The sequence below is a fragment of the Echinops telfairi genome, unplaced genomic scaffold, assembly GCF_000313985.2.
Source record: "Echinops telfairi isolate 266 unplaced genomic scaffold, ASM31398v2 ScPeMD7_443;HRSCAF=831, whole genome shotgun sequence".
NCBI classification, from domain to species: Eukaryota; Metazoa; Chordata; class Mammalia; order Afrosoricida; family Tenrecidae; genus Echinops; species Echinops telfairi.
In genome coordinates this window covers 56216532-56228559 of record NW_022104341.1, presented here as the reverse complement: position 1 = coordinate 56228559, position 12028 = coordinate 56216532, and the positions used below count along the sequence as shown (strand labels likewise).

General features: G+C 41.8%; 1 pseudogene; it reads left to right on the top strand.

Moving 5' to 3' along the window:
- Positions 1 to 10691: 10691 nt before the first annotated feature.
- On the top strand, positions 10692 to 11318 carry LOC101639601 (annotated as a pseudogene).
- The last annotated feature ends 710 nt before the right edge of the window (positions 11319 to 12028 follow it).

The following is a 12028-nucleotide window of genomic DNA, read 5'->3' as shown; positions in this document are numbered from 1 at the left end:
ACTGCTCCTATGGGTTTCCAATTTGTAAATCTTTATGGGAGTAGACAGTTTCATCCTTCCGTGGTGGAGTAGTTCCCTGGTTTTGAACTGCTGACCTTACGGTTAGTAGTCCAATGTGTAACCCACTATGCCATCAGGGTTGCCTTTGTCATTCTTCTGTGATTAAAAATAACACGGACCAGTAAACAAAACAAATAAAAACAACAAAAACCAGAAAACAAATGCTGGTGATGTTGTGGGGAGATTGGAAATCTTCTACACATATAATCACCATGGAAAGTGGTGTGCCATTTCTGCAGAAAGCTAGAAATACCATGTGATTCAGCCATCCCCCCCCCCCAAGATACCATAGCTAGCCAATGGCAGAAATACGGATAGACACATGCTCTCTATGTTCATTATTCACAACAGCAAAAGATGGAAACAACCCAAGTGCCTCATACCTGACAAATGGATAGACACAATATAGCATAATGAGTCCTTGAAAAATAACATGGAGGAATCTACAGGACAGTTTGCTGAGCGAAATTAGTCTAGCATTAAAGGGCAAATATTGTAGGCCATCCCCATTTTGTTCAATATGACAAAAGAGACATTATCTTTAAGATTCAAAACTGAAACACTGCTGCACTGGGAAATCTGTGTTAATTTTCAGTGAGGAATATGATCAGGGCTGGTGGCCTGATCCCTTTGGGATTTCTTGTCACCTTTGGGATTTCTTGTCACCTTGTGCAACATAGTATCTATAGCTCAGGAGAAAGTGACCTTGATCATATGACATTAATGACCTTTTTGTGAAAGGCAGTTCCTTCAGACAGCCACTTCTGTCACGATCTGTATCACCGTGTGTGCGTTGTGTGAATCGGGCCACCGTGACTCCAGAGATTGCATTTTCTAGGCACTTCCACTAGTACTCTGCCTGACTAGACATGATACCTCAGTTCTCAGCATGGTGCAAGTGTGAAAATGAGTGATCATTAAACCATCACTTTAGAGCAGTTCTGTTTCTTGAATGCTGCAAGCATTTGGACTTCTAGATAAATAATCTTTTATAGTGGGGATCCATCAAATCTTACCCACTTAAAATTTTTTTAAATGTTATAGTCATTTTATTGGGAGCTCTTACAGTTATTGTAGCAGTTGATATTCAATTGGATCAAGAATAATTGTACAATTGCTACCACCATTGGTTCCAACACTTTTTCTATCTTCTTGATCTCCGTGATATCAGCTCCCCTTCCCACTACCGTTTTGTGTGAGCAAAATTCCACACACATTTGTTTATCCCTTGTCTGTGGCTGCGTTGGCATTGCAGTGGCAGCGTTTAATGTCTGCAACAGAGATCACGTGCACCACAGTGCCCGAGATAGCCACCATGCGGTTCTTTCCAGAGTGTGCCTACTGTTCTTTTACAGCGAAGGAGCTCTGAGGGCCCAGTGATGAACTGCATGGCTGCAGACTCACAGTGTGGCATTTTGAGCGCCCCCATCAGCCCTGCTGGAGAAAGACCTGTTCTTATAGATTAAAACCTAGAAACCCCTAGGAAGCAGTTCTCCGACAAATGAGGCCACTGTGTGTTGAAAATCAATTCCAAGGCGTCTAACAACCCCTTATAATGTGATTAGTTTTGCAGATGAACAGACACACCCAGGGCACACAGCACGGGCTCTTCAGGGGTGCAGAAGCAGACCTTTGGTCCCGTCTGAAGCAGATGATGGGGGATATATTTGCTTCCTAGATTCACTTATTGGGTTGTGTGAGCATCAGTCAATGCTGCTGTCTGATAGCCTATCACACTCTGCCCCCACGACCTTGTTAGAAGTTCTGTCTTCAGGAACGTGACCTTTGGAGCCTTAGCTCACTTTTCCATTCCTCTTTTTTATGTTAATATGACACGCAATTTGAATGAGAAAGGGAGAGAAGAGTGGTCAGGATTTCCCTTTCATGTATATTTCACCTGAAGTTGGCAGCCTTTCCTCTCAGCTTTGAGACCCAGCAATTATTCTTGCTCTTTTAACATTAACAGTCTGACATAGCAGGGGGTAGCTTTTGAAGTCTACCTGAATTCTTCAGTTGATTCCGTTCTACTTCCTCCAGCAATTCCTTACCAGTTCATCAGCACTGGTGGACTTGCTCACGGTGGCTCTAACCTTCTGGCTTTGTTTCTTGATCCCTATCCATGGCCTCTTAAAATTCAGATTCTTGGCTGTCGGAGACCAGCAGTTGATCTCCAAGGGAGAGTCTTGTTCTGGAACTAGGTTAGCTTTGTGCATTGCTGGACTGTTCTGAATGATTTCTTTCCTTTCTACCAGCTCAGTTATACATTCAGAATTTGTTGACTTGAAAAAGATTTTTTGTCTTTTTAGGTATCGTCTGAGTAGGCACCTTTAATGACAACCATTCAATTTCTTTAGTTAAGAGGCTGTGTTTGTTGTGCTGTGGTGCATGGTGTTGTGATGGCAACGGCTATTTAGATATCAGCAGGGTCACCCTTGGTGGATACGGTTCAGCAGAACTTACAGACTAGGAAGAAGGACCTGGCTTCCTACTTAATCAATAAAATGGCCAGAGGAAACCTTATGGATCTCAGTAGAACATTGCCTAACATAGTGCATGAAAATGAGCCCTCAGGTTTGAAGACACGTAGGATGCAGTTGGGGAATTGCTGCATCATACCAACAGAGCTGACTTTAATGGAGAGGATGTAGAAAACTTTTGGGGGCCTCCCTTTGCTGATGTAGCATGACTCAACTGAGACACAAAATACAAATATGCATTAATAATCTGAATGTTCAATGTACGAAGTATGAATCTAGGAAAATTATGTCATAAAAATGAAATGGAATACAGAAAAAATGATATTCTAGGCATTACTCGCTGTCATCAAGTTGATTCTGACTCATAACCATCATAGAGTACAAGATACAACTGCCCTGTGGGTTTCCAAGACTGAAACTGTTTAGAGGAATAAAATGCCACATCTTTCTCTGCCGAGTGGCTGCTGGATTCAAACTGCTGACCGTGTACTTACAATGTGTAACCCACTATTCCTCCAGAACTGTATCCTGGGCATTACTGAGCTAAAATGGACTTGTATGGGCCATTTTGAATCAGACAGTCAGATGGTCGACTGTACCAGGAGTGACAAATTGAAGAGCAATGGTGTCACGTTCATTGTTGAAAAGAACACTTCTAGATCTATTCTGAAGTATAAGCTGTCATCAGTGATGGAATAATATTCACAACATCACAAGGAAAACCAATAACCATGCAAATCATTCAACTTTTTGCACCAACCACTAAAGTCAAAGATGAAGAGATTAAAGCTTTTTACCATCTTCTGCAATCTTACATTGGTTGAACATGCAATCAATATGATTGGCAGTTACTAGCAAAAACTGGAAACAAACATGGATTGGTAGTTTGAAAATATGGCTGTGGTGATTGAAACAATGCTGGGGATAGCATGCTAGAACTTTGCAAGACCAATGACTTACTAATTGAACCATCACTTTCAACAACATAAATACACAGGAATTAAATGAACTACAATCTGTAGAAAGAGACACTGGAGACACCTATTAAAATTAGTCAGATCTAGGTCAGGGGCCAACTGCAGCATAGAATAGCAATTGCTTTTATGTAAGTTCAAATTTGAAACTGGAGAAATTAAAGCTAGTTCCCAAGAACCAAAGTCAATCCTTAAGTATCTGCCACATGAACTTAGAAACGATCTTAGAATGGATTTGACACATTCAACACTAATGACTAAAGACCAGATGAGTCATGGGAAGGCATCAAGGCCATCCTGCGTGTAGAAAGCACCAGGTCATTACAAAGTCAGGAAACACAGAAAGACCAAGTTGGATGTCAGAGAAGATCCTGACGTTTACTGGAACACAGAGCAGCTACAGCAAATGGAAGGAATGATGAAGGAAGAACTGAACTGATTTCAAAGGGCAGCTCAAAGGACAGTGTATTATCATGAAATGTGTAAAGGACGGGCTAGAAACGCAAAAGTAAGGAGCACACTTGGAATTTCTCAAACTGAAGGAATAGAAGGAAAAAAAATTCTCAAGTTGTAATATTGCAGGATTCTATAAGCAAAATATTGAACAACTTAGGAACCCTCAAAAGAACAACAAGAACAACAAACCCAACAACAAACACACGCAGTCATTGTGCAAAAAAACCCCAAACCAAACAAGCAAACAAACAAACAAACACACCTCACAGGTTCAACCATTGATCAAGAGTACCAGTGGCATTTAAAGAAGAAGCTCAGGAGGTAATAGTGAAGGTATTAACTCAAAACAAGGTTCTATGAATCGATGAATTACCAGTTGAGATGTTTCAACAAATAGATGCAATGCTGGGTGCACTTAGTGCTCTATGTCAAGAAATTTGAAATCCAAGTAACCGGAAGAGATCCATATTTGTGCCCATTCCAAAAACTGATTGAACAGAATGGAAATTATTGAACAATATCATTAATATCACATGCAAGTACATTTTTGCTGGAGATAAGTTAAAAATGGCTGCAGAAGTGCCTCAACAAGGAATTAGCAGAAATTCAAACTGGATTTAGAAGAGCATATAGGATGAAGAATATCATTGTTGATATTAGATGGATCTTGGTTGGAATCAGAGGATATCAGAAAGATGTTTACCTGTATTGGGCAAAGGCTAGTCATTATGCAAAGGAATTAAAGTATGTGGATTTAAAAAATATGGATAACTGGAAACACAGGGAATCCAGGGCAGATAATCCCTTAAGGACCTGTGGTGTGAGTGGCAATACTGGGAGGGTAGAGGGACAGTGGGTTGGAAAGAGGGAACCTATTATGAGGAACTATATGTGACCCCTCCCTGGGGGACGGACAACAAAAAAGTGGGTGAAGGGAGACGTTGGACAGGGCAAGATATGACAAAATAATAATTTATAAATTATCAAGGGTTCATGAGGGAGGGGGGAGCAGGGAGGGAGGGGAAAAAATAAGGACCTAATGCCGGGGGCTTAAGTGGAGAGGAAATGTTTTGAGAATGATGAGGGCAATGAATGTACAAATGTGCTTTACACAATTGATGTATGGATGGCTTGTGATAAGAGTTGTATGAGCCCCTGATAAAACGATTTAAAAATATATGGATAACATTGTAAAGAATGAATATTACAGAACACTTAATTGTGTTGATATAGAAGCTGTGCATAGACCAGTCATTTGAGCAGAACCAGGAGATGCTGTAGGTTATACAATCAGGAATAAGATGTGTGAGGTTTCGATCCTTTCTCATGCTTATCAATCTGTATGCTGAGCAAATTATCCAAGAGGCTAGACTCTCTGAAGAACAGAGCCTCAAGAGTGGAGGAAACCCCATTAGTAACCTACGGTAAAGCAGATGATACAATTTTTTTTTCCTTTTAGAGATATTTATTCCTTTCACCTTTCTTTTGTTTAAATCATTTTTGGGGGGGCAGATGATACAATTTTGCAACACCAAGTGAAGAGGACTTGAAGCACTGACCGTTGGAGATCAAATACTCCATCCTTTAGTATGGGTTACACTTCAACAGACGGAAATTTAAAAACTCCTCACCACTGGACCGTAATCAGCATTCGCATAAAAAAGCGAGAAAAGATTGAAGTTGTCCAGGAGTTCATTTACTTGGCTCAGTGCCCATGGGAACAGCAGTCAAGAAATCACGTGGTGTATTACAATGGAAAACTGAGCTGCAAAGACTTCCTTCAAGCTTTGAAAAATCAAAAGCGTCATTTTGAGGACTGTCATTTTGAGAATACCACGCTCTGGTATTCACTCGCATCTCATGTGCATATGAAAATTGGGCCATGCCTGAGGAAGACAAGAAAAGTGATTCCTTTGAATGATGGTGTTAGTAAAGAATATTGACTATACCATGATTTGCCAAAAGAATGAACAATCTGTCATGGAAGAAATATAGCCAGAATCTTCCTTGGAAGGGAGGATGGTGAACTTTCATCTCATGTACTTTGGATACGTCCTTAGGAAGGACCCGGCACTGGAGGAAGACACGGAGGCTGCTAGAGGAGAGGGAGGTCTTCAGGGGGAAGGGCTGACATAGCGAGTGTCTGCCACGCCAACCGCCAACCTTGCAATTATTGTGACGCTTCACTGGCCGGTGCTTTGTTCTCCCGTGCAAAAGGTTGCGGTGAGTCCATACAGACTGGGCAGCACCTCTCAACTGGAAGCTGGAAGTCTGGCGCAAAGGGAACGTTTTCTCTCTGTGTAGGCTCATAAGAAAGTCTTGGACTCTTTTCTATTCCTGTTCCTGTTCACAGGAACCTTGGCCACGTTCCTGTGACATGCCATCTTTCGGGCCCCATCTGTCCTTCTTTGTTTCTGTGCTTAATTGGCTCTTTTTATATCTCAGAAGTGAGTTGCTTGAGACACGTCTTACACGGATCTCATTACCAAGAGTGAAAACCCGTTCCCAAATGGGCTAGCATTCACAGGTTAGCATTTACAGCACACTCACTGCCGCTGAGTTGGTGCTGACTCATGGTGACCCGGTAGGACAAGGAAGAACTGCCCCGGTGAATCTCTGAGACCACAACTTTACTAGAGCAGAAAGCCCCCTCTTTCTCCTAGTGGTTTTGAACTGCTCACCTTGCAGACTAACTCGTAATCACTATGCCACCACAGTTCTCACAACAAAGACAGGTAAGATTAAGAAACTGGGGGATCATCTGAATAGGAGTCAACACTTCTGACTGGTCTGCAGGCCAGGGTTCCTTTTGTGAGGGTGGCAGAGGGCAATTTAATCCAGGGTAGGTGGGTGTGCTACACTTGAAGAGATTTCAGGTAATATTTGTGGAGCCATACTGCCAAGATACCTGTTCATTTAAAATCTTTTTTACATATTCATGTTTCTATCGCTCCCTCTTTCTTTTTCCTCTATGTCTCTTGCATCTTTCCTTTAGTCCCAATTTCTCATACTCATCTTTGTTCAATTCCCCAATAATTTACACTTGGACTATTATAAGTACTGTCTGTATGAAGAGACCCTCCATTGGTACACATACACATACCTCGATTTTCAGTAGATCATGCATGCCATAGTCATGTTTAGCTTCCTGAAAATCTACTTAGATAAAGGAAATGCATGTAACTCACAGTACTAGATTTGTCTTGGACAAGAGCTCAGGAAAAATCATAAAAAAATAAGGAAGAATGATGGTATTTTTGGGAGAAGTATAATATATATATAATATATATGCTAAACAGATAAAAACTGTTGCAAGGTAGGCCCCAAGAGACTGTCCCTGGCATAAGAGAGAACAGCAAGACCAAAGGTGACTGGATTTTGGGGGTGAATTCGGGATATATTTCTAAGGAATACAGTCTCTCTGTAAAGTCTCGAAGTAATTGTAATCTAGATTAAAAAGGCAAAAGAGGGTATGTATTCTGGGAACAGGAACAAGATATGTAAAACTCTCACTGCTTATGGTTTGTTTGGAGACAAAAAACACAATTGAGTAGTCATATAATCTGGTGTCAATTTGAGGATTCAGAGTGAAGGGGTGGTGTCTAGCCTGTCAATCAGGTAGTAGCTCGATGACCTCGTTTGGGAGGTGCTAAGGAGATAAATAACTTGCTGGAGGTGGGATACATGTTCACTCCCTGTGAGACATCCCTGTGGAGAGGACACATGAAGAGAGGCTGATGGAGCCAGATCTCTGGAGCTGGAGAAACACATGGAGACCCCTGCCAGCACTGAGATGCTTACAACGCCACTGGATCACAAGACTTCCAACCCACTGGCCTGTGATCTTCTTGTATTTTGTGTCCTTGCATGTGTTTCATGAGTCTGAAGAAGACTTTATAGATTGTTATCAGACATATGGGCTAATATCAGACTTATGAACTTGATCTGGACTGGGCTGGGATGTTTTCTCAATATTCAATTGCTCTTGTATATAAAGCTCTTTCTTATACACATGAGTGTCCATGAATTTGTTTCTCTAGTCTATCAGACTAACACACTATCCCAGAATGAAGGACACCCTGATGTTATGATGACAGAAGATATAGTTATAATTTGGATTTCTTTACTGCAGAAATTTAAAGCAGAACACCTCTACAATTTTATCCTGTGTTTAGGTTTAAATGCTAACTCAGTTATTATGGTAAACCATGGCCAGAGCTGTTACCTGGAGAAGTCTTACAGCACATAAATTACTAAGACTATTCCCTTGTAGGCATGTTTTCTTAAGGACAATTTTGTCAACCATGGGAACTTCTCTCCTTCCCACCTTGCTCTTTTGTGTAGGTTTTGCATCACTTAATAATTGAAGCAATAGTAAAACAAGAGGAAATATAGCTTTAGTTGACTCAAAGCCATCCATCCTGCCAGTCTGAATGTAGACACTTCTTTGCTTAGTTTCACCATTCAGACTATGACTTCCTCATCTGCAAAATGGAATTGATTTGAGTAACAAATGTGATAATAATTCAAAATCCTTGCTAGTTCCTGTCTGAGAGGACGTACCAGCAATGGCTGGTATGAGGTTGATTAGAACTAAATCACTATCTCACATGGTTCTCCAGTCTATGTGACATTTTCCTGCTGCTTACCTAATATGAAATCTATTGTAATACTAATGATTTATTATCTACTTCCTCTGACAGAATATAAGCTCCATGAGGACGTTTTGTCTGTGTAGCTGATTGCTATATCCTCAGAGTGGCTGGTTCACAGTAGACATTCAATCAGACATATGGGCTAATATAAATGTGTGAAGAGATACCATGAAGTAAACAAAATATTTTTGTTGTTCTCCTTGGGAAGCTTCCTTGTGTATAGCTATCTTCTCAGAAAGTGCTGCTTTCAGGGACACAGTGCCCTCCAGATTTGTTTCCTCTGCTGCACAGTACACAGGGCCCTCGCAGAGGAGAGAGCGTCTACACTGCGATGGACCTATTGTTGCTTTTATTAGTACTTATGTTTGGCAATTAAGAGCACAGAAGCAATGAACTTAATCAGAATCTTGAGACATCTTTTCATATAATGGCTTTTTACCAAATTTCCTCCATCTGGGATTTGTGAGATGGTGTGAGCTTCTCTGTCGAAATGCATGACTACATTCATCTATATGCAAGTATCATTTGCTTATATGTGGCTGCTTTTGGAATTTAAGAGCATCTTACATTCATGTACTTTATCCACCAGATGACTATTCCAAATGTGAGTCTGATGCACATTTGATTTATATGCCAATCATGTCTCCATCCATGTAAGCAATTAATAAAAAACATGAAACAGATCAGATTGGGTAACAGAGAGACCTTGAAGTAAAATTACTCCTCTGGTTGTAACTACAGATAGCTGTCCACCTTACAAGGGGTCCTAGTGGTGCCGTGGTTACATGTGCTGCTAATCACAAGGTCAGCGGTTTGAAACCATCCCTCCTCGGGAGCGAGATGAGGCTGTGCACTCTTACACCAAGTTGCAGTTTGGGAAGCACACCGGGGAAGCTCGAGCCTGTCCTGAGGGTTGCGAAGCGCTGGGGTTGATTTGACAGCAGTAACATTGATTCGGTTCATATTACATTTATCAAATGCATTCCTTGGCAAAATGAGGAAACTCAGAAAGAATAAATCACGTGTTTAAGGACACAGATGTGAATCTAGACTGCTGGTTCAAGGTCCTTCTCAATGTTAATAATGCTTTAAGAATTTTAATAATTTTCACAACACTGAGTACAGTGCTTTTCAAGTCACCAAAAAATGAAAATGATGAATAATATTGTGAATGGGAATTTGAGAACACTTCATTGTGCTCATGTGGAACCTGTGCATGTAGTAAGGGGTAGCCATTAGAACAGAACAAGGGGAGACTGAGTGGTTTAAATTTGAAAAAGGTTTATAGGGCTTTACTCTTTCATGGTAATTGTTCAGTTTACATACCAACCAAGCAGTCTGAGGTTCTGGACCACATGAAGAAGAACGCTCTTTCAGGACTGGGGGAGACTCATAAACCACTTGATACATAGATGCCACCACTTTACTCTGATGAAAGGGAGGATGATGTTGCAGGCTATTGTTGAAGGCAAAAGGCCTCAGCTTTCAATATGGATTACACCTCAACATAGAGAAACCAAAAAATCCTCACAACTGGACCAATAACATCATGATAAATGGAGGAAAGTCTGAAATTGTCAAACATTTTGTTTTATGTGGAACATAATCAATGCCCATGGAAGCAGCAATCAAGGAATCAAATGACAAAATGAATTGGGCAAATGTGCTATGCAAAAGACCTCTTTGAAAAAGTGGGTAGAGGGAGACATTGGACAGTGTAAGATATGACAAAATAATAATAATTTATAAATGATCAGGGGTTCATGAGGGAGGGTGGAGTGGGGAAGGGAGGGGAAAAATGAGGAGCTGATACCAAAGGCTCAAGTAGAAAGCAAATGTTTTGAGAATGATGAGGGCAACAAATGTACAAATGTGCTTGACAGAATGTATGTATGTATGGATTGTGGTAAGAGTTGTACTAGCCCCCAATAAAATGGTTTGAAAAAAGGCTTCATTGAAGTGTTAAAAGCAAAGATGTGACTGACTCAAACCCTAGTCTTTTTCAGTTCCCGCATGTGCATGGGAAAAGTGAACACTGCTCTTTTCGGGTTGCTGCAGCGCTAGGAACCATGAGTAGCAAAGTCTCTTGCGACACCCTCCACGAGGCGGTGAGGAAGTCCTGCACGGGAACCAGCGCAAACGCCGGGAGTTTTTGGAGACGGTGGAGCTGCAGATCAGCCTGAAGAACTACGACCCTCAGAAGGGCAAACGCTTCTGCTTCTCGGGCACCGTCAGGCTTACATCCTGGGGACCAGCAGCACTGCGATGAAGCGAAGGCCGTGGATATCCCTCACATGGACATCGAGGCGCTCCAGAAGCTCAACAAGAATAAGAAGCCGGTCAAAAAGCTGGCCAAGGAGTGTGATGCCTTTTTGGCCTCAGAGTCCCTGATCAAGCAGATTCCTCGAATTCTGGGGCCGGGCCTGAATAAGGCCGGCAAATTCCCTTCCCTGCTGACCCACAATGAGAACATGGTGGCCAGGGTTGACGAGGTGACGTCCACCATCAAGTTCCAGATGAAGAAGGTGCTGTGTCTGGCAGTGGCAGTTGGCCACGTGAACATGACAGAGGGTGAACTCGTGTGCAACATCCACTTGGCTGTCAACATTTTGGTTTCACTGCTGAGGAAACATTGGCAGAATGCCCGTGCTTTGTACATTAAGAGCACCATGGGCAAACCCCAGCGCCTGTACTAAGCCACGGTTCAATAAACTTTATTGTTCCTGTTGAAAAAAAAAGAAAAGTGAACACTGGAAGAAGAAGACTACAGAGCTAACATATTTAAATTATGGTGTTAGTGAAGAATGTGGAATAAACGTGGCTTGCCAGGAGAATGAACCAATCTGTCCAGGAGGAGGTACAACCAGAAGGCATGCGCCATAGAAGAGATCCTGAGAGTTTACCTCCCTTACTTTGCTCCTGTCACCAGAAGGACCAACTGCGGGAGAGACATCATGCTTGGAAATGTAGACGGTCAGCAGAAGAAGGAGACCCTTAATGGGATGGACTGACGCAGCAACTGCAAAAAGAGGTGCAAGCACAGCCAGTCTATTAGGGTGGCGCAGAATTGGGCAATGTCCCATTCTTTATACGTACAGTTTCTATGAGATGGAGCTGGGCTCTTACAGCAATAACAACATGTATTTTCCTGACCTTCCTGCAAAGTCGAAGTTGTGGTAGCATAGTAGGCTATGCATTGGGCTACTAACCCTTAGGTCAATAGTTTGAACCTACCAGCCACTCCTCAGGAGAAAGACAGGGCTTTCACTTCCCCTTAAGGTATACAGCCTTAGAAACCCAAAGAGCAGTTCTACTCTGTCCTATAAGCTCACTGTGAGTCAGATTTGACTTGATGGCTCTGAGTTTGTATTTGTTTATGTTTTCTATTTCCTGCAAAGTAAGCTCT